The sequence below is a fragment of the Vulpes lagopus genome, chromosome 6, assembly GCF_018345385.1.
Source record: "Vulpes lagopus strain Blue_001 chromosome 6, ASM1834538v1, whole genome shotgun sequence".
In the NCBI taxonomy this organism is placed as follows: Eukaryota; Metazoa; Chordata; class Mammalia; order Carnivora; family Canidae; genus Vulpes; species Vulpes lagopus.
The window spans coordinates 33,420,239-33,444,416 of NC_054829.1; the positions used below are offsets into that span (position 1 = coordinate 33,420,239).

Genomic DNA, 24,178 nt, shown 5'->3' on the forward strand with positions numbered 1-24,178 from the left:
AGCCGAAGACGATTAATGATCAAAGCCTAGAGGAAAAAACACTCCAGCCAATTTGTGCTGATTTTCTTCTGCCTGAAAATGGGGAAAACCCATGGATTATTCAAGCTTAATTGATGTTTTTGCAGCAAAGGAAATGAAAGGTGCTTAATTCATATATACACTCTCAGAGGTCCATTACCAAGCTGTCACCCCCATCAGCCAAGCCAGTAGGTTTTCCTTGGGCTCTCCTGCCCACTTTCACATGAGTCTGCTCCCAGCCATATATCAATCCCTGGACAACTGGCTGGTTGGGTTGTTTAAGAGGAGAAAATAGGGTTGAGAAAGAGCTGAAAAAAATAATCTGGACAGAAAATCAACACCTTTGGTCTTTGCAATTTAACAATTAAACAATTTAATTTGTTTTCCTCAAGTTGCAATTTTTCAGGCCCTAGCCCTGAAATAGTATTTAAGAACTTACCCGAAGTGACCAAACTCAAATTTCTCAGGCAGGTACTCAACTCCCTGAGTGCCAATTTCTTCAACCATCTTCCAGGGACATCTGTAAAGTAGGGACAACACTTCTTTAAAGAGTTGTGGTGAGGATTATGAGCCAGGAAGATATGTGAGTGACAAAAACTGGATGCTCCATAAGGGTTATTCTTTTTTCCCTGGCAATTATGAAGACATAATTTTCCTGTATATGACCCACAGCATTTAATGAGTTCAAGTGGAAGAAAGCAATACAAGAAAATGTGTACAATGTAATAGCTAACTATCTGACTTTTTTTTACTTTGCAGACTGTAAGTGTAATATCCTTGCACACTCAGAGCCTAAAGCATGTACCTAAGAAAATCAGCACACGAATGAACTATAAAATTTTGCACAAAGGAGGTAGCCCTCCAAATCACATGTGAACTGTCCAAGTGAAGAGCATGAAATAAGAAGCAACCAAGCCCTTGCAAGGCCACATTTTTTGACAAGTGAGTGCCTTTAATTCCTGCTGCTGTTGCTAAAAGTATGTTTGAAAGTAGGGAACAAAGAACAACTAGAGGGGAAGGATGTTTGCACAACGAGGAAGGTTGTCCAGGCAGCACTTAGCTGTGAGTTCTTGTTTCCCAGATACCCTTTTGCCAGCAAAGACTGCACAGGATGCATTTGCATTCAAGGAGAGCTGCCCCTCCAGCATCTCCCAAATTGCCCAGATGGGCATTCACAGGGAATGCAAATTTAAAATAAAAGCTCTAGAAAATCAATTGAATTCTACAATGGGCATGTATTTCTTTTGTAATCAGAAGACAATAGATCTCATAAAAAAGAAATAAAGAGAGCCAAATTGATTAAGGCTATACAATTGAGACCGAAGTCTGTGTATATTAAAGCCTAATCTCTATAAACAGTTGCGGACAGAGACGGAGAGGACACAACCACCCTTCTACAAGCTTTGATGTAGGGGAGAAACCAAAATAGTGTTGACCAGCAGGGGTCAGTAAGGGACATGGGTCGGTATGGGACATCAACAAACAACAGAGATAAAGAGAAAACAAATGAAGAAAAGGTTTAGACCCAGAAGGAAATCACCCTAGCAATGCTAATACCCCTAGAGAACAGAGGACATTGATAGTTATCAACAGAACTGTCCTATAGAGACAATACTTATAAATCAAAATATCCCCTAGGTCCTACCCTGGGCAAGATCACTTTAATAGTTTATAGTATGACCCGTAGATCAATTTCACCCATCTACTGAGTTGCACAAAGGAGGTGCCTCTCAGTCCTCAGCATTCTTGTATCCTTGAGAATCTCCAAAGGATGGGAAGCCTTTTGATGATGTATTTCCATTTATAATCAGTCTCTTCCCTGTTCCAATATCTGTCCACTTATCTACACCACTTCTGTGTAGATAAGGCCTGCTGTCACTTTGCAGGCCTTAGTTAGTGGCACACTCCTGGTGCACCTCACTCTACCAAGCTACTGACTTGGATGTCTTTCATGGCCATTGCCACTGCCAACTGCCCCCAGAAGCCAATCTCTGCTCTGCATCATGCTACTGCAAGGCCATCTGTCATGGTTCAAGACCACTGACACTATGCTCAGTCCACTCACTCCAGAGCCCTGATCTCCCTTGACCTCTAAATACCCCAGAGTCTACTCCACCCAATACTGGTCCTGAGCTTTACCTCCACAACTGTGCTGCTTGCCTGTGTCACTAGCCAGTAAGGAAACCACCCGCTTTCCTTGCTCAGCACTTTCAAAGGCATTCCCAAAGGAGAGTTGCTCAGGCTTCCAGTCATATGGTGCTTTCCATTTTGTCACACAATCTTCTCCCTGCAGGAGTGTCTCTGACACAGATTTTGGGGGAGACAAAAATGAAGAAATGAAAGCACCCTACCCTAAAGCAGCCACAGCCCAGTAGAAGGAACACTTCTATTTGTAAGTGTCCACTATAGCATAAAAAAAGTGGACACATCAGTACTTAGGATAAATAACAAAAATAAATAAAATAAACTAACAAAACAAAACAAAACTTCAGTGCCATCGTTCAATCTTTGCTATCAATCCAGTCAATAAGAAAATCCTTCAGAATCCATTCTTGTCCAGGACACCATCACCTCTTAGCTGCTCTCCTGCTCTGTCCATGGTCCCTCTATCATCTGTGCTAGACATAGCAGCCAGAGGGATCCTGCCCTAATATGAGTCGAATCCTGTCACTGTTCTGCTTAAAGCCCTCAAATGCTCTCACCCTCTACACCCATACTCTGACCCCTGAGGGCCTGTATCCCCTGGGCCTCCTCTTCAACTTCATCTCCTGCTGTTCACCCCTCACCCAAACTGCCAGGTCAACCACCGGCTCAGGCCGTGGCCACTCCCTCTCCTGGGTGCCCTTCCGGATGACTGTTCAGATACCTCCTTCACTCTCCTTGGGTCTTTGGTGAAGAGTTGCTGCTCCAATCACCCTGTCTAAAACATCTCAGTCCCCCCAGTTGTGTGTTACTATCTATATTATATATTAATCTTGCTTATTGTTCTCCTTCCCTCACTAGAATATAAACTCAATATAGGGAGGGCTTTTGTCAGTTTTCTCCACTCTGCATACCCAATGTCTGATAAATCATCATTGAATGAATGGGAAAAGAAGAGGAAGAAACATTTCAGATGGTTCTTGGATTAGGAGGTAAAAGGTTTTTGATACTCACACAGCTACACAATGATATCAGATTGTTTTTCAAGGGAAAAGGCCTAGAGGCTACATTTGCTACTCTGGTCAATTTTCCATAATCCAGAATCTCACCCTCAATCTTTTGAAGACAGAAACCTAATTTGCACCTTCCCTAAGGAACAGGGCTCACAGTGACCAAATTATAAAATCAGAAAACCCATTTACTTCCTTATAATTAAAAAAAAAATGTTATTTGCATGGGAAAAGTCTATGTACATATGTAATCAGCAAATTCACTCCCCCTGCCAAAAGCCACTTGGAAAATCAACAATAACCAACCAATAATAATAATAATATAATAAAATGAATAATAATAATGAATTAAATAATAGCATGAAATTTTTAAAAAGTAAAAAGAAACAAATATATAGTTGCCATCAGGCTTACATGGCCTGATGGACAAGCGGCCATTAGAATTCTCATAGTTGCAGGTGCCAGAAAACCCAACTCACTGGCTTGAGCACGAAGGGGATCTACTGGTTCATACAACTGAGAATGCCAGAAGTAGAGCTGACACGAGGCATGACTTAATGCAAGAGCTCAAAGGGATTCAGTTTCTCTTTCCTTCTCTTGTCTCTACCTCCTCTTTGTTGAAGCCATTTTCAGACAAACCCTCTCCACCTGGTGGCAAGGTGACTCCAGCAGCTCCAGCCTCACATTCACAACTCTAAAACTAATTAAGGACACAGCCTCTTTTCCAGTAGCCCTCCAAAGTCTTAAGATTCACACTGTAATATGGGGGAGCAAAGTGTGCTGATGAGCCTAGGCTCATCTCGTGCTTTACCCCTGAGTTGGGGGTAGGACTGTGCCCAAAACATGTGGCCTCAGAATGAGGAAGGGTGAATCTCAAACATTAGTGAGGGCTAATGGGATGAGCAAATAGTGCACCAAAAAAAAATAATAATAATAATAATCCCCCACAGCCTATGACTTACTTATCACATGCTCTTGTCAATGGTGTTGGAATACTCACAGTTGGTTTAGTATGCACGCAGTCTTTGCGTTATACATACTGTTGCCGATAGGTCTGGATGTCTACTGGCACGACTGCCCCTTCTCTGGTTAGTGCACAGAAACACACTCTTTTTTCTAGGCTCCTCTGCTGACCAGCCCCTGCTAACACGCTCAGTCAACTACAAACAATGCCTGCTGGTTGGAAATTCTTAGTTCTATTTCCTGCAGATGACTGTATATTTATGCTCTAACCCAAGAGTAACCTGAGTCCTTTATGGGACGAACAAATTTGTTCCCCATTGAGAACTGGGGGCACAATCTGGGGCAACTCCTGCAGACACATTTTGTTTAAAATCTTAAGCTCTGCCATAATGTTTAATATCGATTTTGCATTTTATTCTATAGTATTTTACCTACCTTCCACAAAAATGGAGTCTTTGGGAATATGTGTCATGCTCACACACTGAACTCTATTCATTCAAGTCATCCTATAGACTTGGATGAAGCACCACCCCAGGAAACATATGATCTGGCTCCCAAATGGAGACCAAAATGTAGGAGAGGCAGTGAGTTAGGTCTGGGATGTCTGGGGTTCAACACTCACACGGGCCCTGCAAGTGAACCTGTCCAGTGAAGCAACTAGAAATATGGGGAAGTAGCTCAGGAGAGAGGTGGGAACCAAGATGGAAATTCCAACAGCATCAGCATGATGGGATGGTGAAAGTCAAGGGTGTGGGTGGTGTTGCCCATGGACCATGCGGGGAGAAGAGAAAGGCCTACAGCACTGAGTGCTGCCCACATAGTTGAGTGATGGAGAAGGAAATGGGACCAGGAATAGCCATCAAAAGGCAGAGAAAGCCTCAAAGACTCCAAACAAGTACCCAAGAGAGACAAATCAAGCTTTGATGCTAGACAATTTGAGGTTTCCCGAGCCAGTACAGAGCACTACTTGGTGCTAAGGCAGACCTAACAAACCAGGATTCACAGCCTGTGTGGCCCAGAACTCACAGCACTCAATTACCCTGGTCACCATGGAGTTCCGGGTGGGTGGGACTGCTTGGCATCACCTCTGGTCCTCAGTGACACTGCTGTTCTGCCACAGGGGGCCACCACGGTTTGTGCAGGTGGGCAGAACCACTTGCGGGAGGCAAGTCCCTGAGGGTCCTCTGCTGGCCTCACCATCTGTCAGCTGCTCCTCGCTTGCCCAGATCAGAGGCCCAGAAAGGAGGCAGGAAAGATCAAGGTAGGCTGCTGTCTGAACTACGGTTTGCTAAAGAGCTATCTCTTTAAAGAGATCTATCTGCTTGTGAATTGCTGGACTGGACAGATGACCTACGGCTGTTTTAATCCTTAGATCCTCTCCGGGGTGACAGTCACCAGGGTGTATATAATGGAGTCTTTTGCCAGCTTCAGACTTTCCTCATGACCAAGCTTTGAACCACTAGAAGAAGAGGAACGAACATGGATTCCACTTGCCCCGTGAGCAGGCCCTAAATTAAACACTCCGCACGCACCACCCGGGTTCCTCTTCAAGATGACCTTGCACAGCAGGTGCTGTTATGATCTGTGTTTTACACATGAGGAAATGGGGCTCAAAGAACTAGAAAGTGGAGAACCACATCAGACAGCATTTTTCAGTTTTCGGTAATAACTTTAGAGTTGACAAAGCTCTTCCTCATCGAATATTTCCTTTTGACTCAGACTCACAACCAACTGTGAGAATTAACCCCATTTTACAAATAAGAAAACTGAGATCCTGAGAGTTTAAGTGACTTGTACGAGATCCGAATGTGGGGCCAGCTGGCATCTGAGTTCAATTTTTCCTAGGGTACTTCCCATCCATTCTTGCCCCCAGAGAAATCCCACAAAGTATAAACAAGTGATTTTTCCCATAACTAACACATAGTTTCCTAAGCCAGAGGCCTTTTTCTTGAGACTTCTTGCAGGAGACCTCAAAATCTGCCAAGTCCCAGAGTGATTTTGGGGAAGCAGAAGGTGCAAGAGGGTGGATTTAATGAAGCCTATGCTATCTCCCCTCCCCTCCGGGTCCCCAGACCTCTGCTTCTGTGGGACCCAGCGAGGCTGCCAATCTTGGCTGTTCCCTGTGTGTTCTTAAACCCCAAGCATCATGCCCGTGGCTACCACAGCACCTGTTCCCACCCTCACAGACTGCTCTCTGCCATCCATTCACCAACTAACCAAGGGATGCTCTGTAGATCTTGGGCACTCTCCATGTATTCTCATCTAGCTTACCTTTATCATGTGCTTCATGCTCAGATGTCCTGCCTCCCTAGCATGACAGCAAGGGATCTTGTGCTTCTCTCTGTAACACTGCATGGGTCCCCACTTAGAGGATTGGTTTTTTATTTTAACCAAAGTCAGATTAATACTTTTTACTATAATACCCATTCCTTACCAGAAATAGCCTTTCTACTATTAAATGAGTTTCAATAACTTGTCAGGGGGAAATGCTGGCAATTTCCTTTATGATCCTTTTTGCGATGAAAGTCTCCTCTGCAAGCAACCCATCGTGATATTGTTCCACAGAGAAGCATCTGGTCAGTCATAGCTCTGAGCCTCCCTGCTCCCTTTTGCTAAGCACTGGCCGATGGAGAATAGCAGGTTATTTGGTACCTTAGTGAGATCTTTCGTTTACCATTTGGAATAATAACATCAACAATAATAACACCAAGTATTTGCAACATAATTTTTCAGAGTAGCTATTGGATTTTAGTGCCGGAAAGACCCTAGACAGAGCCAAATTCTCTCATTTACAGGTGAGGAAGCAAATGAAGTTCAGAGCACCTAATATCCTGTGACCCTCACAGCACTCTTCACGGGTGGGCCACCCCTATTTCACAGATGAGGAAACAGACACAGAAACCCACTTATCCTGAGTGACTCAGGCAAGTCAAAGCAGAGCAGGGCCCAGACTTCTAGTTTTCCAATCCCTGCTCTGGTGCTCTTTCCCCTTAGCTCTCTTCTTTGGCCAAGGAACCAGTAGAAATGGTACCAAAGAAACTAGGCCGTCTGTGACACTGGATCTGACCTTGGCTCTGATCCCAGCTGCCTCCCTGCTCAGGGGTTGTCTCTGCTCCCATCCCAGCCTCTTTTCCCTCCCAGTCTGCCTGGAGTCATGAAGTGTGAAAACCCTGACTATCCTAATCATCTGTTAGAGACCATTTTGAGCTAAGGGCTGAGTAGCTTCCTGTCACTTTAATTTATGACAGTATGTGTCTGAAGCTCCCCATAGCAGCAATTCTCCTATACTGGAGGACTTTTTTTTAGCTCTATGTGAGGGAAATAAGCAGGCAGGCCTATATGGCACTGTTGGGTGGAAGTGGACCTGGCCTGGGCGGCCAGCGACGGCTACCAAACACGGAGGCAGGAGGGTGCCCCCTGGTGGAAAGGTAAAGAGCTTGCTGTTTTGGGGGCAAAAAGGGAAAGCGAGAGGGAAGGAAGGAGAGTGGACTTCAGGGGACCTAGCCCTCTTCCCAGGCAAGTCTGTGTTACCAGCTGCTCACCAAGTGGCTCCACACTGCAGCTGGGGAGCCAGGCTGATTCTGCAGCGTGTGATTGCTGCAGGCCCCACTTCCCATGGAGGTCAAGGCAAATCTGTGATCCAGGTTTCCAGCTCCAGGTACTTATGTCATGTTAGGAATTCAAGTGGCAACTCTGCTATCTTTTCTGCCTTCCTGACACCCAGTTCTCTTTCTTCCAGCAATAGCACCCTGATTTATCTCAAAAGCCCCCAACTCTGTCTGTGTGGTTCAGCCTCCAAGGACTTTCCCACCCAAACTGTCTGAGAAGCACTTCCTGAGTCCTTAAAGACCCAGATAAGCTAGCTATCTCCTTCCTCTTCCAGATACCCTCTCTAGAAACCCTCAAAAGTTATCCACTTTGTCTTGTGACATCTCTGCACCCTTGCATTCATCATGCTAAACCACAACTCTGTGTGTGTCGGTCTCCCTCTTCACTCTCTCTGGGCTTTTAAGAGCTCAGGGTGTCAAAAAAAAAAAAACCCCAGCTGGGGGTGTCTTTCAATTATTTTCATATCAGCAGCTTCTAGCACGGTGCCTGGCACATGGTAGGTGCTCAATAAATATTGGATGGAGGAACGGTGACGAGACTCACATATAAACCATAAATAATGATGTAAGTACCATATGGGCAGATCAGATCCTACAGGCTTGTAGACGTTTTATCAACCTCGAGTGCTACAAACCATGACACGCAGAGGCTTTATTGCATTTATTGGAGAGGCAAGATAAACCCCATCTGACAGATCCTCCTGCTCATACATCAGACAGACAGCACAAGATTAAACAATCAACCCCGGCTCACCCCCGCAGCGCCCCCGAGGCTGTGCTTCAGCTGGGACCGAGGGGCTGGGTGAGAGAGCTTTCACCTGGGGCCCAGAGTGTTCCTCAGGGTCTCACCCTGGTTCGGGGCTGGGCTGGAGGTGGGGAGCCTGCAGAGGAGGAAGGTGCCACATCTGCCTTAAATTTTCTTGGTTTCTAGTTAGGAAAACAAAATACTTGCCTGAGGCAACAGAGGACCACCAGGCTATGTGCAGCTGATGCTTAAAAATAAAATACTTTGCTATAAGAAACAGTTACACCATAAAACAGATTCGGAGCAATCCAGGGCATCTCTTTCCTTGTAAAATGCATGAACTCAATCAATAAACATTCTTCCTCTACAGCTTTGCAGCCCCAGGACAACCCTGCCTCAGTGGAAGAATTTCACCTTCAGTGAAAAAGGAAGTGAACTCAACCACGGTCTCAAGACTAGCAAACTGCAATTTCTCATTTCTCCCCCCCCCCACACACCACTACCCCCCCCCCCCCCAATTTAGAAGAACTGGTGCATTTGCTGCCGCTTCCCCAAGTTAGGAGACAGAGAAAGCTCAACTGAGAGTGATTTCTTCATTGAACCTCAATATTCCTCTAAATCTACTTTTTGTTGGCCCCCAGCCAAAGCCAGTTATCTTGTGATGGAAAGAAATTGTTTCAGCGTTATATGATTTGTATCTGACAAACCCGTGCACCCCGCTGATTATCAACATATTCCCGTCCTTTTGTTGCTTTCAAAGTGACAGTCTATTGATCAGTCCTCTCCCAGGTTTTGAAGTTCATGGAAAAGGACGTCTCCCACGTCTTGTTCATCCCCACTGTTCCTTGTGCTGCAGGGGGAGTGCTGGCGTTCATCTCACGTCCTTCCTCTGCCCCTTCACAGGAGGCTCAATCACCAGGAATCTTTCCGTGCCTGCCAGGCCCAAGCCAGGCCCAAGTTGGCCCTCAGGGTTTGTGGCGCAGAATGGAGTTGAGAGGAACCATGTCTCACGCCCTCCACAGAGACTTTGCCCTTTTTGTTTTTTTAAAAAGATTTCATTTATTTATTCATGAGAGACACAGAGAGAGAGAGAGGCAGAGACACAGGCAGAGGGAGAAGCAGGCTCCATGCAAAAGCCTGACATGGGACTAGATCCCGGGTCTCCAGGATCAGGCCCTGGGCTGAAGGCAGCGCTAAACCGCTGCGCCACCCAGGGATCCCCGACTTTGCCCTTTAATAAAGGACAGCGGTGCGGGGTCCTCCTGCACAGGCAGCCGGCATAGCAAGACATCGTGGCTACTCCTACCTTCCCAGTTTGCTCGGGCCTCACAACAGCCCACTGAGGCTGGGAGAGCAAGTGCTACTATGGACCTGTACAAGCGCCAGAGCTGGGCCTGGTTTGAGGCTTTGAGGAGAGACAGAGCCGGGATTTGGCCCTCGGAATTCTGGCTCCAGGCCCCGGGCTCTTCTGTCTGTCTCTCCCTGTGCCCCCCAAGCACCCCGCCACTGCAGACCCTGTGGCCCACCGCTGCTCCCACAGCACCTTGGCCCAGGGTGCTGGGGGGCCTCGAGCCTCACTCTCGTCTCCCGCCTGCTGGAGCCATGGGTGCCCCCATTGGCGCTCGCGGGGCTCCGGCCCGTGTTAAATGAGATGCAGCTTCCAACGCGGTGGTTATCCCGCGCTTAGCACCCAACCGCTGTCACCGTTACAATCGTTGATATCATTCAGTGATTCAGCCAAAGCTGAAACTGTTGTGTCTCTGAGCCGAGACTACTCATCAGTAGGTCTTCCCTCTTCCTTGACGTCATTGTTGCTCATCCAGCTCCCTGTCTGCTTCTATAAAGAACCCATCCTTCTTTATAAGCCAGAAGGATTCTTGATTCTAAGATACTTAGAAAGCCTCTTCCAGGCAGACGTAATGAAGAGAGAAAGATCCAGACCAGACACCTGTGCCATGAGAAGCTCAGGCCTCTGGCCGGCCGCCCTCCTTCATCTTCCTTTGTGGGGCAAAAACTTCGCTGGAGACTCCCATGTGGGCCGGCCGTCTGGTCCGGCCGTGGTCCCGAAGCGGCACTGCCCAGCTCCCCTTCACCCCCTCTCCATCCATTTGGGTACCAGGCTCTGCTGACGCTTCCGCCAGGACTCATTTGAGCGCTCTGGCCATGCTCACTGCCGCACCCGGGGCACGCACTTCTAGCAGGTAGGATGAACTAGCCACTACAAGGCTCCTTGCCTTCAGGCTCTCCAGGGGCCCAGGACCCTGGAACGGACTGCCTTTCCCGGAGCCTGGCTCAGGTGATGCCTTCCCTCAGCCACATCCCACCAAATAAAGCGAACTTCTAGGCCTCAAGCCCCAGGCCACGCAGAATCTGGCCACACCTCATCTCACCTTACTGTCCTACATCTGATTCACCCAGGGTGCTATGTAAAAATGGGTGCTCCTTAATTTACTTAATGAGATTCTTAGGGTGGATCCCAGGAATCTAAATTTGTTAAAAGTTTTTCAGAGGACTACAGCCCAGCCAGATATAGGAACCACTGCCCTGCACGGGGCCCAGGGAGATCCACCCCCAGCCCAGCACATGGGCCACATACCCTGCTTTGGTGTGCACCATCATCTGTGCCAAGAGCCCCAGTCTCTGCCTGAAAAATTCTCCCCATCATTCAAGGCCCACATCAAATACCCACTCCTCTGGGAAGTTTCTCATGATTCCTCCAGCCAGAAGTATGCTCGCCCTGCTCCAAACACCCATAACATTTTGTACCTCCCTTCTTGCCACTCTCCAGCCATTCCTTAAAATCTCGTTGCCTCTATTTCTCCCAGCCCCCAGACACAAGCCTAAGATGTGTCCTTGCCTCATTGCTCTCCATCCCCTCCCCATGCACTTGGGGATGAGTATACTAGTACTTACCTAAGAGGGCTATTCTAAGGAGCAATGAGTTATCTGTGTGGACTATTTCCAATTCTGCCAAGAGATGTTAGCTGTCTTAGGCTAACTCTGCCGTCATGTCATCTTAGCTCATGTTTTTATGGCATATGGTTCTGGTTCTTTATGTACATATGCTTTCTCTCTTGAATTCCTGTTGAGAGCAAGGACTACAACTCGTTCATTGTCATACTGTCCATAGCAATTGACACAATGTCATATACCAACAGGACATGAGAAATGTTGGATGAGTGGATGACAGATGGATATATCTAATTGCTTCCCTTTCATTCCAGTCTTCTCTCCATCTACTGTAATTCACTCTCAAAGAATGTATTCTCATCAGAATTTATAATTATATGTTTATTTTTTTGTGATTTGATTATCATCTGACATTTCCACCAGGCTCTAAGATCCTTGAAGACAAGTATTTTATCTTAGCTCACTCCTGTGTCCACAGGGCCTAGCACATAGTAAATACCCCAAAAAAGATTTTAAATTAATTAACCAGCAAACCCTAACTAATCCAAAATTGATTCATTAACCTACCAATGGCCTTTTTTTGTTGTTCCCTTAATTATGCTAACAGCTTGGGTTCTGAATGTTAGAGCAGTTGTGGTAAATGAGCCCTACTAGCAGCTAGAACTATTCAGTGATGCAACTATTCAGATGAGCCAGTTTGGGACATTTTCTTTTATTAACTGTATGACTGTAAACAAATGAATAACCTTACTCTTCTCATCTGTACAATGGAGATATAGTACTTACCTCACAAGGTTACTATGCACGTGAAATGCTTACTCTGGAAGTTAGTTCTTATGATGATCTAATGTTGGCTTCCAAGGAACATTACAGACTAACAAATTAAACTTTCATGAGTTAGATCATGTGCTTCTATTTTTATATGTGCATAATGATGCACTCAAGTTCTTTTTAAGATTTTATTTATTTATTCATGGGTTGGGGCAGAGACACAGGCAGAGGGAGAAGCAGGCTCCCTGCAAGAACACCAATGTGGGACACAATCCCAGGTCCCAGGATCACGACCTGAGCCAAAGGCAGAAGCTCAACCACTGAACCATCCAGGCATCCCTCAAGTTGTAATTTATAATAAAAATTATGAGCTATTTGGGCAGCCCCAGTGGCGCAGTGGTTTAGCACTGCCTGCAGCCCAGGGTGTGATCCTGAAGACCTGGGATTGAGTCCCGCGTCAGGCTCCCTGCATGGAGCCTGCTTCTCCCTCTGCCTGTGTCTCTGCCTCTCTCTCTCTCTTTGTCTCTCTCTCTCTCTCTCTGAATAAATACATTTTAAAAAACAGAAAGTTTAAAAAAATTATGAGCTGTTTATAAGGGAACAATAATAATGGAAATACAGGAATATTCTCACTTACTAGAAAACAAAGCCATCACAGATTTTACTTCCTTAAGGAAAATTTAAGCAGATTTAAAACTTTCCTCGTGGAAAAACTAAAATGAATAATTCCAGAACAAGGACAAAAAGAAGGGAATGGATCAATTCAGCCATATTCATCTTCCTGCCCTGCAACCTGTAGGCCACTCACTTTCCAAGAATTTTCATGGCAAACACTAAATATCACTATGACCCTAATAAAATCCAGAGCTCTATCCAGACTGTGCACCAAGTCACATTCAAAGTCACATGAGCCAGGGCACACATATCATTAAAAGGGCACTCACTGCTAATCTTTGCCTGCATCTCATGAAGTACTTGAAAACTGAGTCAATTCAGGGGTGCCTGGGTGGTCAGTCAGTTAAGTGTTGGATTCTTGATTTCAGCTCAGGTCATGATCTCAGGGTGGTGAGATTGAGCCTATTGTCGGGCTCCGCCCTCAGCACAGAATCTGCTTGGGATTCCCTCTCTCCCTCTCCCCCTCTGCCCCTCCCCTTGCTCTCTCTCTGTCTCTCAAAGAAATAAAATCTCTAATAAAACACACACACAAAAATAAACCTGACTCAATTCATAACTCACCATGACACATCTCAGGAGCACCTTGTCCTTTGCTCTAATGTGATGCCATCTGGGAGATACTCCTCATCTCCAGCACCAGACAAGGCCTGTGTACCTTCCTCCTGTCTCTTCCCTGCTCACTCCCTGTGCTGACTGAGTCCCTTCATCACCCCCACCGGTCCTTCCCACTTACCCTCCACTGCCCACATCACAGAGGATCCAGGACCAGGGCTGACAAAACTCTCCTTTATCAGAAGATGGCCTGGGACTGGAGGGGTCCACATAAAGGACGGGCACGGTCTTTCCTATTCCTCCTCTTTCAGTAACTGAAAATTCTGTTTTCCTTTTCTGACTACAGGTCACTTTACTGGGACTGTCAAGTAGGCCCTGGCCAAGAGGACAGCACGTGGTTCAGGTTAGGGGAGAAGCATTGGCCCAGCATTTGCCCAGTGCTGCCCCCAGTGGGTTCCTGCCTTATCAGGGATAAGACCAGACCCTGCTCAGACCCTGAGAGCTGCCTGCAGTCTTTCCAACACAACTATCTGCTTCACTTCTCCAACCTGAGTTCTGCTGTTTGCAGCCCAAGGACACTAGTCGACACCTGAAAATCACGAATCTTGTCACCATCTCCACCTGTGAGAATACGGCTGCAGCCTGGGACCAATGAACTTACGCTAACTGAAGTAGTTTCCTGTAACTCACCGTCAAACGTTAGCCTTCATGAAATCTGCCCTCTACTGCCTTTGCTCATCCCCAACAGAACCATTTGGACATCCCCAAAATACCTAACGAAGAAAGGGATAATGGTTACTCAGACATGTGGTAAAAACCTATGTTCACCTTCTAGAGGCCACATGTAACAATAAAAATAACAGGTAGCAAAGGGTCAAAATATTCAGCCCCTCCTATTCACTGGCTGTGTCCTCAGTGTAATCACTTCATCTTTCCTGAGCTTTGTTTATCTTATGTATGAAAATATAGATAAATATACCAGCTCTGTCTACTTCTCAAGGTTGCTGTGAGGCCAAAATTAGAAAATCAAATTTTAAAAATGCCTTGCGAATGATTAAATCTGCAGCCTCGACAAAAATTAAAGTCCATCACAGGCACTCTCTTCTCCTTACTGGTTCTTCCTCCCTGTCTTACCAAGTCTTCCTGCTTCCCCCTCGTCCCCAGGGTTGCTGTAGCCCACGTGAGTAGGATGGGGCTTTCTTAGCAATCATGCCAGGTCTGGATAAAATGCACATCCATGGGTATGTAAGTATCCATAGAATCTTCTCAGAAAATGTGAATTCCTAGATAGGTTGTGTCCTTCCCAATTTTTTTTTTTACAAACATGTACACAGTACGCAACAGCCTGTGGGCACATCCTCAGTGCCACTGGGAGGGATGATGAGGGCCCACTCGCAGGGGATCCCTCGGGTTTATGAGAACTGAGATTGCTGTGGCTTTCACTTTTTCTTTTTTCTTATTAGAAGCCGAGCTGGAGGCAAAATTTTCCTCACTCTGCAGTCTTGAAAGTAAGAATCATCACTCCAGTACAACTTGATTAGCTAGGGATCCTGACCAAAATCTGTAACTAAAAATGATTTCTACTCAAATTTCTTTAAAAAACAAAACAAAACAAAACAGTATTAAGAAGAAGAGTCAGGGGCGCCTGGGTGGCTCCATCATTAAACATCTGTCTTTGGCTCAGGTCATGATCCCAGGGTCCTGGAATTGAGCCCCACTTTGGGCTCCATGCTCAGCGAGGAGCCTGCTTCTCCCTCTCCCTCTGCCCCTCTCCTCCTATTCTTGTTCTTGCTCTGCTCTCTATCTCAAATAAATACATAAAAAAATTCTTCAAAAAAAAAAAAGAAAGAAAGAAAAGAAAAGAAAAGAAAAGAAAAGAAAAGAAAAGAAAAGAAAAGAAAAAAGAAGAGCCAGGAGAGCCTAGAGGAGAGGGAGCTGAGGTGGAGGCCTGAGACATGTGGACAGCAGAGGTGGAGCTGGGCACTCAGAGTGTCAGAGGCAGCCTAGAGGCAGGCCTGTGATCGGCAAGAGGCTGGTGTTCCAAGAAAGCCTGGGTGCAGCTGCTTGCTCTTTTCTTGGTGACAAACGACTGAACTGAGAGCAGGGGAATTCCCTAGGTGCAGGGCAAGTTGCTCTTTCCGGGCTGCATGTGCTGTTAACAGGGTGACAGGTATCATTTCTGAGCTCTCACTATGTGCCAAGATGCTGCCCAGAGTGCTTCTGACGCCCTGGGAAGTAGGCACTGGGATCTGTTAGGTTGTTGTCTAGATATTTATTTCCTCTCCCTGGGGGGTTATGCTCTCCTCTCCCATTCACTTGGACGATGATCAGTGAGATCCTCTCTCTCTCTCTCTCTGTCTGTCTGCAGTCTTGAAAGTAGGAATCATCACTCCAACCCTCCTTCTCTCTCTCTGTCACTCACTGGCTCCCTGGCCCGAGTGCTGCTTCGGACTTGACCCTGCCCTTCTCCCTCTCTGGGAAGGTCATCCATAGGCTGCTCTGGGCCAGTAAGATCCTCCGTCTCCACAAGCTGGACCCCAAGATCCAGAAACCAGTCCGTTAGGTCCATTAGCACTTGTTCAACCTCCAGACCTACCCAGACCCAGACGTCTTCCATCAGCTCCCCGGTTCTGCCCCAGCCCGCATCACTGTGGGTCTCTGACTCAGGGCAGGAGGACCTGGGCGTGCTCTCCTGGGCCTGTGCTCATGCCCAGGGTCTACACTGCTGGCCCGCCAGTGCACCTGCTACAGTGGAGGTCACCTGCTCCCCAGCTGTATCCCGGCCCTCCTCACTTCACTCTCCTCCCTTGCCATGCCTGCAGGACTCTCTGGGCACGTGCTCCTCCTCACACTCCCAGCAAGCCACACTTGTCTGCTTCCCGTTCTTTGAAGGCCTCAAGCAATGCCCCGTCTCAGTGTCTCCACCCATCTTTGCCCTCTGCTGGAAATACTCTTACTCAGATAACTGCGTGGATCACTCACTCATTTCCTCAAGTCTCTGTTCTAATACCACTGGATTGGAGCCAGGCCTCTCCAGCCAGCAATTATAAAAATGGCACTCCACCCCACCATCCCAAAGGCACTATCCAGACCCTCACTGAGCTTTATTTTTCTTCATAGCATATTGCCACCTGAAATATTGTATCTTTGTTTAATACATTTTCCCTACTAGAAATAAGAAATAATAAATTTTGCTTTGATGTCTGCTGTATCCCTGGTGCCCCAAAATACTGTCTGTCTAACACACAAGTATTATTGAATGAATGACTAGATGGATAATATTGAACTCTTGAACTGAAAATGAAAAGCCACAGTAAGGCCAAGGAAGCAAGGAAGGCATCCAATAGTCAGCAGAGAGGGGCAGGAAGATGGAACAGATACACAGAGAAAGGCAGAGAAAACAGGCCATGTGTCCCCAGAAAGATAGAGGGAGAGGTGGCCATAAATTACTTCCAAGGTCCCCTCCCAGGTAGTTCAGCTCCTTCTTGCCCTGGGACATAACATTAGACGTGCACACATATACCCCCCCCCCCCCACACACACACTTTACTGTAATGACTTTGAGTGAGTGCCTGAGTCTGGCTGCCTGATGACCCCACACCACCAGTGTCAGGATGTTCATTAGCATGAGGCCCTCCCCACCATCTGGAGCAGCTCCCAGCTTGAGACAGAGTCCTGTCTTCACTTCCCTGTAGGTGTCCCTGGGAAGTCTCCATCTCTCACAGCCCCAAATAGCCCTCCCTGGGCTCCTGCCGCCTGCCTGGCCACCTTGCGCAGCATCTGCAGACCCGCCACCTGCCCTCTATACTCGTCGTGTTCTGGGCCACTTCCCCTCAAAATTGCCCTGCCCAATTGCCCTGTCTGACAAGAGCACCTGTGATCTCCAGCTATTCTAGTGAGAAACTTAGAAGTCATATTTAACAGTTTTCTCCCTGCCACGTCTATCCATACAGCTTGTTAATTCTTATTAATTCCTTTTAAACACTTCCCAGAGTAACCTTGCTTTTCCATGCCCATGATTAGATCTGGTAACAGTTCATCCAGGAGTCCTCCAACCCAGAGACATCAAGCCCCCCGCATGCTCAAGTAGCCCCCACACTTCACTTTCATAGCGCTGACCACAGTCTGCACCCGCGTGTTTGGGATGGTATGTGGTTGCTGTCTCTCTGTCCCCACTAGACTATAAACTCTGCTGGGCAACTCTGAGTAAATAGCATTGGATGGACAAATAAAGCAATTTTTTCTCTTTCTTTCTTTTGTCCTTGTCCCCAGCTATAACGTAAGTTTCCTGAAGGATGGAGCTGCCTCTGTTGCTGCTTGTATCTCCCCCAGTCCCAGTGCTCGACACAAAACCAGGAACATACCAGGTGTTCAGGAAATCAGGGCGAATCGATTGCTGTGTCCCTGTCAGTCTTTCAGATGTTGGGTTTGTCTGGGGAAGGGCAAGGCTGCACCCAAGTGAGCAGTCAGGCAGCCAGGCCCTGCTGTCCCCGGGAGCCCGACAACCAGGAATGTCAGCGCTCCCCAGCAGCCCACCGGGCCGGCGGGTTTCTTTCCTTCGCCTCTCGTCCGGCAGTAATTAGAAACAGCAGTCGTCGCCGCGCTGCGGTCCCCGGAGCACCCTGCTGGATGCGCGAACACATGTAGCTGCGAGACCACCTGCCAGGAAGAGAATAGAAGAATCATTTGCTGAACATGGCAGGGGTGATGGCTAAGGGGATGAGCCACTGCATAGCAAGTAGCTGCCCCGTCTTCCCCAAAGCCCTAAATAATTTCTCCACTTGAAAAAAAAAATAGGAGAAAAAAATACACAATTAATTTTTCATGTAGATCATCCCACTTGGAAGCTTAGGGAAGAGCTGTGCATACTAAGAGCCAGACTTGAGGAGCCGCAGGCGGCCCAGCGTAGAGGGAGCCGAGGAGAGGGAGGGAAGGAGGAAACACCCCGGGCTTTTGCCTGTGGCCTCTTGTGGCCCACGGACTGCAGGACAGAGGACACCGGCTTGGTCTCTCGCCTCGAAGGTCTTGCTTTGGGCCCTGACACGCTTACTTTCACCGCCGCCTTTGCACACCACTGCTCGGATTTGTCCTCCTTCTCCACTTGAGGAAACTGAGGCATGGGCAGGTTGGCATCCTGGGCCAAGGTCACCCAGCGGCCGGGAGGCTGAGCAGGAGCCCGCACGCGGAGCCCCCTGCGCTGAGTCCAGGAGGGACCGAGAGACATGCTGGCCCCCCGGTCCCAGAGAGAGCGGGGCTCCCCCTTCCAGGCTTGCCCGCACACGCGCCAGCTCTTCCCCCTCTGCCTGTGCCCCACAGTGCGGAGCAGCAGGGCAAGAAGGCCGCTCCATTCTGCGGCTGCTCCAGGCTGCCCACCGGGGTGGCAGTCCCCTCCAGCGCGACATCTGCCACTGCTATGGAGGGCGCCACCACGAGAAAAAGGTCTGGGCCGCGCAGCCCAGCTCACCTTGGTCCTGCCACTCGGCGGCCGCGTGACCGTGGCAAAGGGCGCGCCGTCTCCGACTTCACTTCCCAGGCCTCCAGAACAAAGTACTGCGAGCCGGTAACCTCGAACAGCAGCGTGTTCCCCCACAGGGCCGCAGGCTAGAAATCCAAAGTCCGGGTGTAGGGGGCCGTGGTGCCTTGCCGAGGCTCTAAGGAAGAATCTGTCCTTCTCTCTCGAAACCTCTGGTTTATCCGAAGTCCTTGGTGTTCCTGACTCAGAGATGGGTAGGACTCTACTCTCCCTCGGTCTCCTATGGTGCTCTCCCTGTGTCCCCTCTTTCCTTGTAGGGACAGCAGTCGTATTGGATTGAGGGCTAACCCTTCTCTGGCATGAGCTCATCAGAACTAGTCTCACCTGCAACAACCTTTTTCCCCAAGTAAGTTCACATACTGAGGTACGAAGGGGTTCGGACTTCAAAATATTTGAGAATAGGACAAAGTTCAACTCATAACTACCTCTGTGTCTCCGTTTCCCCTAAAGGAAGTGAATATTACCACACATCTTGTAGGGTGTTTGGGAGGTCTGGAGAAGTTAGTATACAGGAGGGACTCAGAACAGCACCTGATACGTCGTAAGTGTGCCACAAATGTTTGTGATTAACACCGATGTCATTATAACTGTCTGTGGAAGAGGTGGAGGTGTCCCCTTTTCTCCGAGACAGCAGCTTAACAGCTCGTGCTGTCATGTAGAAACTTGCTCTTTCCCCACAACCAGGAGTTTAAATATTCAGCAGCTAGGACTTTTAGTCGCATATAACAGAGCTCTACTCATGCCGGAAGTGACAGAAAGGAGAGAGTCAGTAAAGGGAAGGAGGATGTCTCCTGGAACAAAGGCAAGCATCCCAAGAAGGCTGGAAACCCAGGTCTGGGGATGACTGTAGGGAATTCAGGGAGAGTCACACCCTAGCTCTTCGCTCTGCACAACTGCCTCACTTGCAGGTTTGGGGCCACTTACTTAGCCTCCCTGTGCCTCAGTTTCCTTGTCTGAACAGGGTGGGAATAGGGTTGTTATAAGGGTAAAATGAGCGAATATATGCAGAGTGTCTGCGTGGCACAGAGGAGCGCCTCGCGCACAGATGTCAGCTTGCTATTACTAATCTCTCTGCTTCGCTTTTCCTGCCCGCTGTTCCGTCTACGAGATGGAAAACACAGCTTGGTGACCAGTCTGGCGGTTTTCCCAAGCTTGTCCTTGTGGCCATGTGGCAGCCTGACCCATGTCCAAGACTATCTCCTCCCCTTTCCAAATTCCTTCTTCCACTGGGGTGGTATCCCCAAGTACCAAGTGTAACTTTGCTACCTAGACTTTCACCATGGCCCAAACGCACCCTCCCTACTCTTCTTGGCTTCCCAGCACCTAGGCTAAGGCTCCTATTTGTTTTTCTTGTTGACGAGGCCCTCCCAGATCTAGCCCCACCTCGCTCCCCTGCATCTCAGATCTCTCCCTTAGCCTTGCCAGATATGCTGGTTCTTTCTGTTTCTTAGGCACAGCAGACTTGTGGCCCTCCTAGCACTTTTGCACACGCCATTCCTGCTGCCTACAGTGTCTTTCCCCAAGATTTCCATATGACCTCGCCTTTCTCGCTATTCCGATCTCTGCTCAAATGTCACTCAGCTCCCAGAGACACCCTCTCTGATCTCCTATCCTTATCTCATCCTTCTTTTATTACCATCCTAGTCACACTCTATCCCATCACCGGTTGTTATTTCTTAACAGCAATTATCACTGTCTGGCTTTATCTTGTCTGTTTATGGGCTTCCTTGTTTATTTTCAATATACTTCCCACAGAACTTAAGCCTCTTGGTAGTAAAGACCTTGTTTGTCCTATTCTCCCTCATGTCTCCCAGGCCCAGAGCAAAGCCTGCTTAACATAGATGCCCACAGATATTGGGCTAATGAACCAACCTATGAAGAACTCAATTCTCGACCTAGTAGGTGAGTGGTGAGTGGGAGAGTCAGAAGTTTCTCTGCTTAGGGTAAAGTCGTTAGCGATGCTCTCCAGTCTTCCACAGCCCATCCAACATGCCAACGAGTTGCTGTCAGGCTCTGCCGACACACTAGCTTCTCAGATCCCCACAGCATGTAAGGCTTAGGGACAGTCCTTGGGAAATTCTATATCAGGTCTTTTTTCCACTTCTTGGCTTTACTTGTTTTACTCAATTTGCCAGTAGTAGAGTTTGTCAGTTGGGATTTTAAGCATCCCTAATAACATTTATTTATTTATTTATTTATTTTTTATTTATGATAGTCAGAGAGAGAGAGAGAGAGAGAGAGAGAGGCAGAGACACAGGCAGAGGGAGAAGCAGGCTCCATGCACCGGGAGCCCAACGTGGGATTCGTTCCCGGGTCTTCAGGATCGCGCCCTGGGCCAAAGGCAGGCGCCAAACCGCTGCGCCACCCAGGGATCCCCACTAATAACATTTAGTTAGAAGATCAAAAACAAGCTAGACTTTTTCCTCCTTTAGCCCTGTGCAATCAAAGAAAATCTCAATCCTAAAGCTTATTATCTAATTTTATTATCACCCAAGGATGCAAGATGATTTGTTTACATAGGTTTGGATTATTCAAATATTCCTTTATTTGCTCCGTAATAGCCATTCTTTTTCTATTGCCTTAATTGTATCTTATTAGACAACTTGGTTTTGCTATATGCTATGTGGCCTTGGGATATACTGATGCATTTAAACACCCTCACACATACTTTAATATATTAAAGTATACTACTTTAATGCATTTAAACACCCTCACACATACTTTAATATATTGTAATATATTGTCATTTAAACTCATTGTAACTTGTCTATGAGCTATGAAACCATTACAGATTACTTTCTGGGGAAGAAAAACTAAACCAAGTGAATTTTTCCCTGGATCCTCAAATGAAGACACTTTCGCTTTGAAAAGCTCTCCTCCAGCTCAACTACCCATGTTGGGCCCATCCTGTTGGAGAGAAAGAGAAGAGAAAGTAGAAATGTCCTCCACTGTCAGGGAGGTTCCAAGTAGCACAATGGCCTAAGTGTCCCAGGTGCCCTCAGAAAAGGTTTTACAGACTCTGATTACAAATGTTACTTGGCCTCTGGTCCTCACAGCAGCCTAAGAAATTACGTGCCCCAGTCTCACTCTGGCTTACTTCCCTTGCTGTTTTATGCAGTTTAGTTTCTGTGAGTTTGTTTGATTGATTGATTGATTCTGTGACCCATAAGTTGCTGACTAATCCATCTGCAAAATTAGGGATTTGAGCTGAGGCTGGGTCACTGGAATGAAACAGATTCCCACAAGGGTTGTGGAGGTCTCAGCATCCTGGGGTTCCTCTGTGGGTCTGCAGAAACTTCCTATCCCTATGAGTACCTCTTCACCCCTGCACCTCTCTGTAGCCAGAAGGTAGGGCTTTGGGGACTGAGTCCAGAGAGCCTGGGATCTCTGAGACCACCTCAGGACAGAGCACTCCTCTGGGTTCTCTGCAGAAATGGATGGGTGCCCTGAACAGTCCCCTTATTTCAGTAGGGAAGATCTAAAGCAGCTTAGTCTGACCCGATATTAATTCCCCTCTTTAATGAATTACCCAGGGGACTTCTCTTTCCCAGTTTTCCTAGTGTTTTTATGGTTGTCTTTAGATCCCTTTTCCTTCATTATTCTCTCCATCCCTCCTGGGTTTGGAGCTGGAGGAATTATTTCTCCTCTTGCTGAACCCTCACGGTTTATTGGTCACTGGTACTAACGCTTCCCTGTGGCTCTGGAGTTCCCGAATCATTTCTTCCTAATAGGAAGCAGCGGGTTTAGAGCGGTGGCATTGTCTTCTTTTCAAGTCATAAAATTTTCCTCCCTGTGATTTAAGTGCCGCTGGGATGTGGTGTGGGTCTCCCAGGAGATAAAGACCTCCCCCACTGCGAGAGTCCTGCTATTAGATTCTGGGTTTATGGTGACCTATGACCCTAGTATCCAAGCCTTCATCAGCTGGCTTGACGAAATTTTCAGAACACTTAAAAAACCCAGCTCCCACTATGTACCAATGAGGTGTTAATTAGAATAACTAACTTTAATGGAGTTGATGAAGGTCCTAAAAGCCATACAGGCCTGTGTGGCTGGCCCAGTGCCCCTCCAGAAAGCTCAGAGGCAGACCATTTTGCTGGATTGCAAGCCCTGCAAGAGGGAACAGGAAACACTTTGTCCTCCCTGTCCTTGGGCCATTTGGAGGTTGTTCCCGCAAATACCCTAGAATAGAGAGTAGAAGGCATAACTTGAGGCTATATCTAACACTAAAGAAAAATACAGATACGGATGCTGTGTCATTTATTTGAAGACCTCCTTCTCCCAGGGAATACAAAGCCTTTTACAAAACTGCCATTCTTTAACAGAGGAGGAAGAGCTATTTATAAAAATAGAAAAACCTAGGCATGGATAGAAGATAAGATAGCCCAAGGTCACATTTGGGAGTCAGGGATAGAATAAGCAAAGGTCACTGGAGGTCCCCAGAATGTACTGTATGTGGCGCTAGATTAGCTACAGGGATGGGGCTCAGGCCAGTCTCTGCAGAGCAGTCAGTGGCTGGAGGACAGCAGTGACAGCTGGCCTGGGAACCTGCTTTGCTTTGCATTTTCTCAAGGCTCTTAGGGCTGCAGAACTTTCCCTGGTTCCGGTCTACACTGTCCGTTTCCAAGAATTAGAGACTCCCATGTATCAAATGAACTGCAACATTGCTGCTCAACCTTGGCTCACAATGCTGAAATCATAATTATCCTGACACAGATTACCATAGGGGGCCCAGACTAGGACACTTGACATTCACAGGTAGGAATAGCATGACGACTTATGTAAATTACATCAAAAAATGCAAAAGAATTTAATTATTTTCTGTTGCTTTGGCAGCAACACAAAATGATTTTTCACAAAATATTTAACAAGGATTTTTTTTCATGTTGAGTCCTAAGAGATTTATTTTCTGGAGTAGCTATCCATCCATAAACAGTTAAAAGACAACATATGTAAATACAACCTGAAATTGAGTAAAATGTTGATTTTAAAAACTGCCCTTTTGTTGTATGTAAGCAACATGTAGTGGTATATGCAAAATAGCTCCTGTGCTCCATTTTGTTAAAATTTGTCATCATAGTCGTGCAATGAATGGTGGAAGGTGGCCAGTGAGTGGCGCAAATCCAGGCATTGGAGTCAGTCTCCTGGGGTAAAGTCCCAGTTCTGCCACTTACCACTTATGAGACCCTGGGCAATAATGGGACCTCTCTGAACCTTGGTTTTGTCTTGTGTAAAATGATAATAATCATCCCCA

The 24,178-nt window shown here is 47.2% G+C and overlaps 2 long non-coding RNA genes across 8 annotated transcripts in view; both read left to right on the top strand.

Annotated features, from left to right (window-relative positions):
• LOC121493268 overlaps positions 1-9,427 on the top strand; it is a 66,957-nt gene extending 57,530 nt beyond the window's left edge. For 5 of the 7 annotated variants that reach the window (XR_005988434.1, XR_005988438.1, XR_005988435.1 and 2 more), the window contains 4 exons: positions 778-960; positions 5,254-5,394; positions 5,506-5,702; positions 8,857-9,427. This is a non-coding gene — a long non-coding RNA (uncharacterized LOC121493268). Of the gene's footprint in view, positions 1-777; positions 961-3,021; positions 3,153-5,253; positions 5,395-5,505; positions 5,796-8,856 lie in introns of all 7 variants that reach the window. The other 2 variants (XR_005988440.1, XR_005988439.1) reach the window with 2 other exon arrangements.
• An 11-nt stretch (positions 9,428-9,438) lies between these two features.
• On the top strand, positions 9,439-14,276 carry LOC121493270. The gene is made up of 2 exons (XR_005988441.1): positions 9,439-10,687; positions 13,741-14,276. It is a non-coding gene; the product is annotated as an uncharacterized LOC121493270 (long non-coding RNA).
• Positions 14,277-24,178: the final 9,902 nt, after the last annotated feature.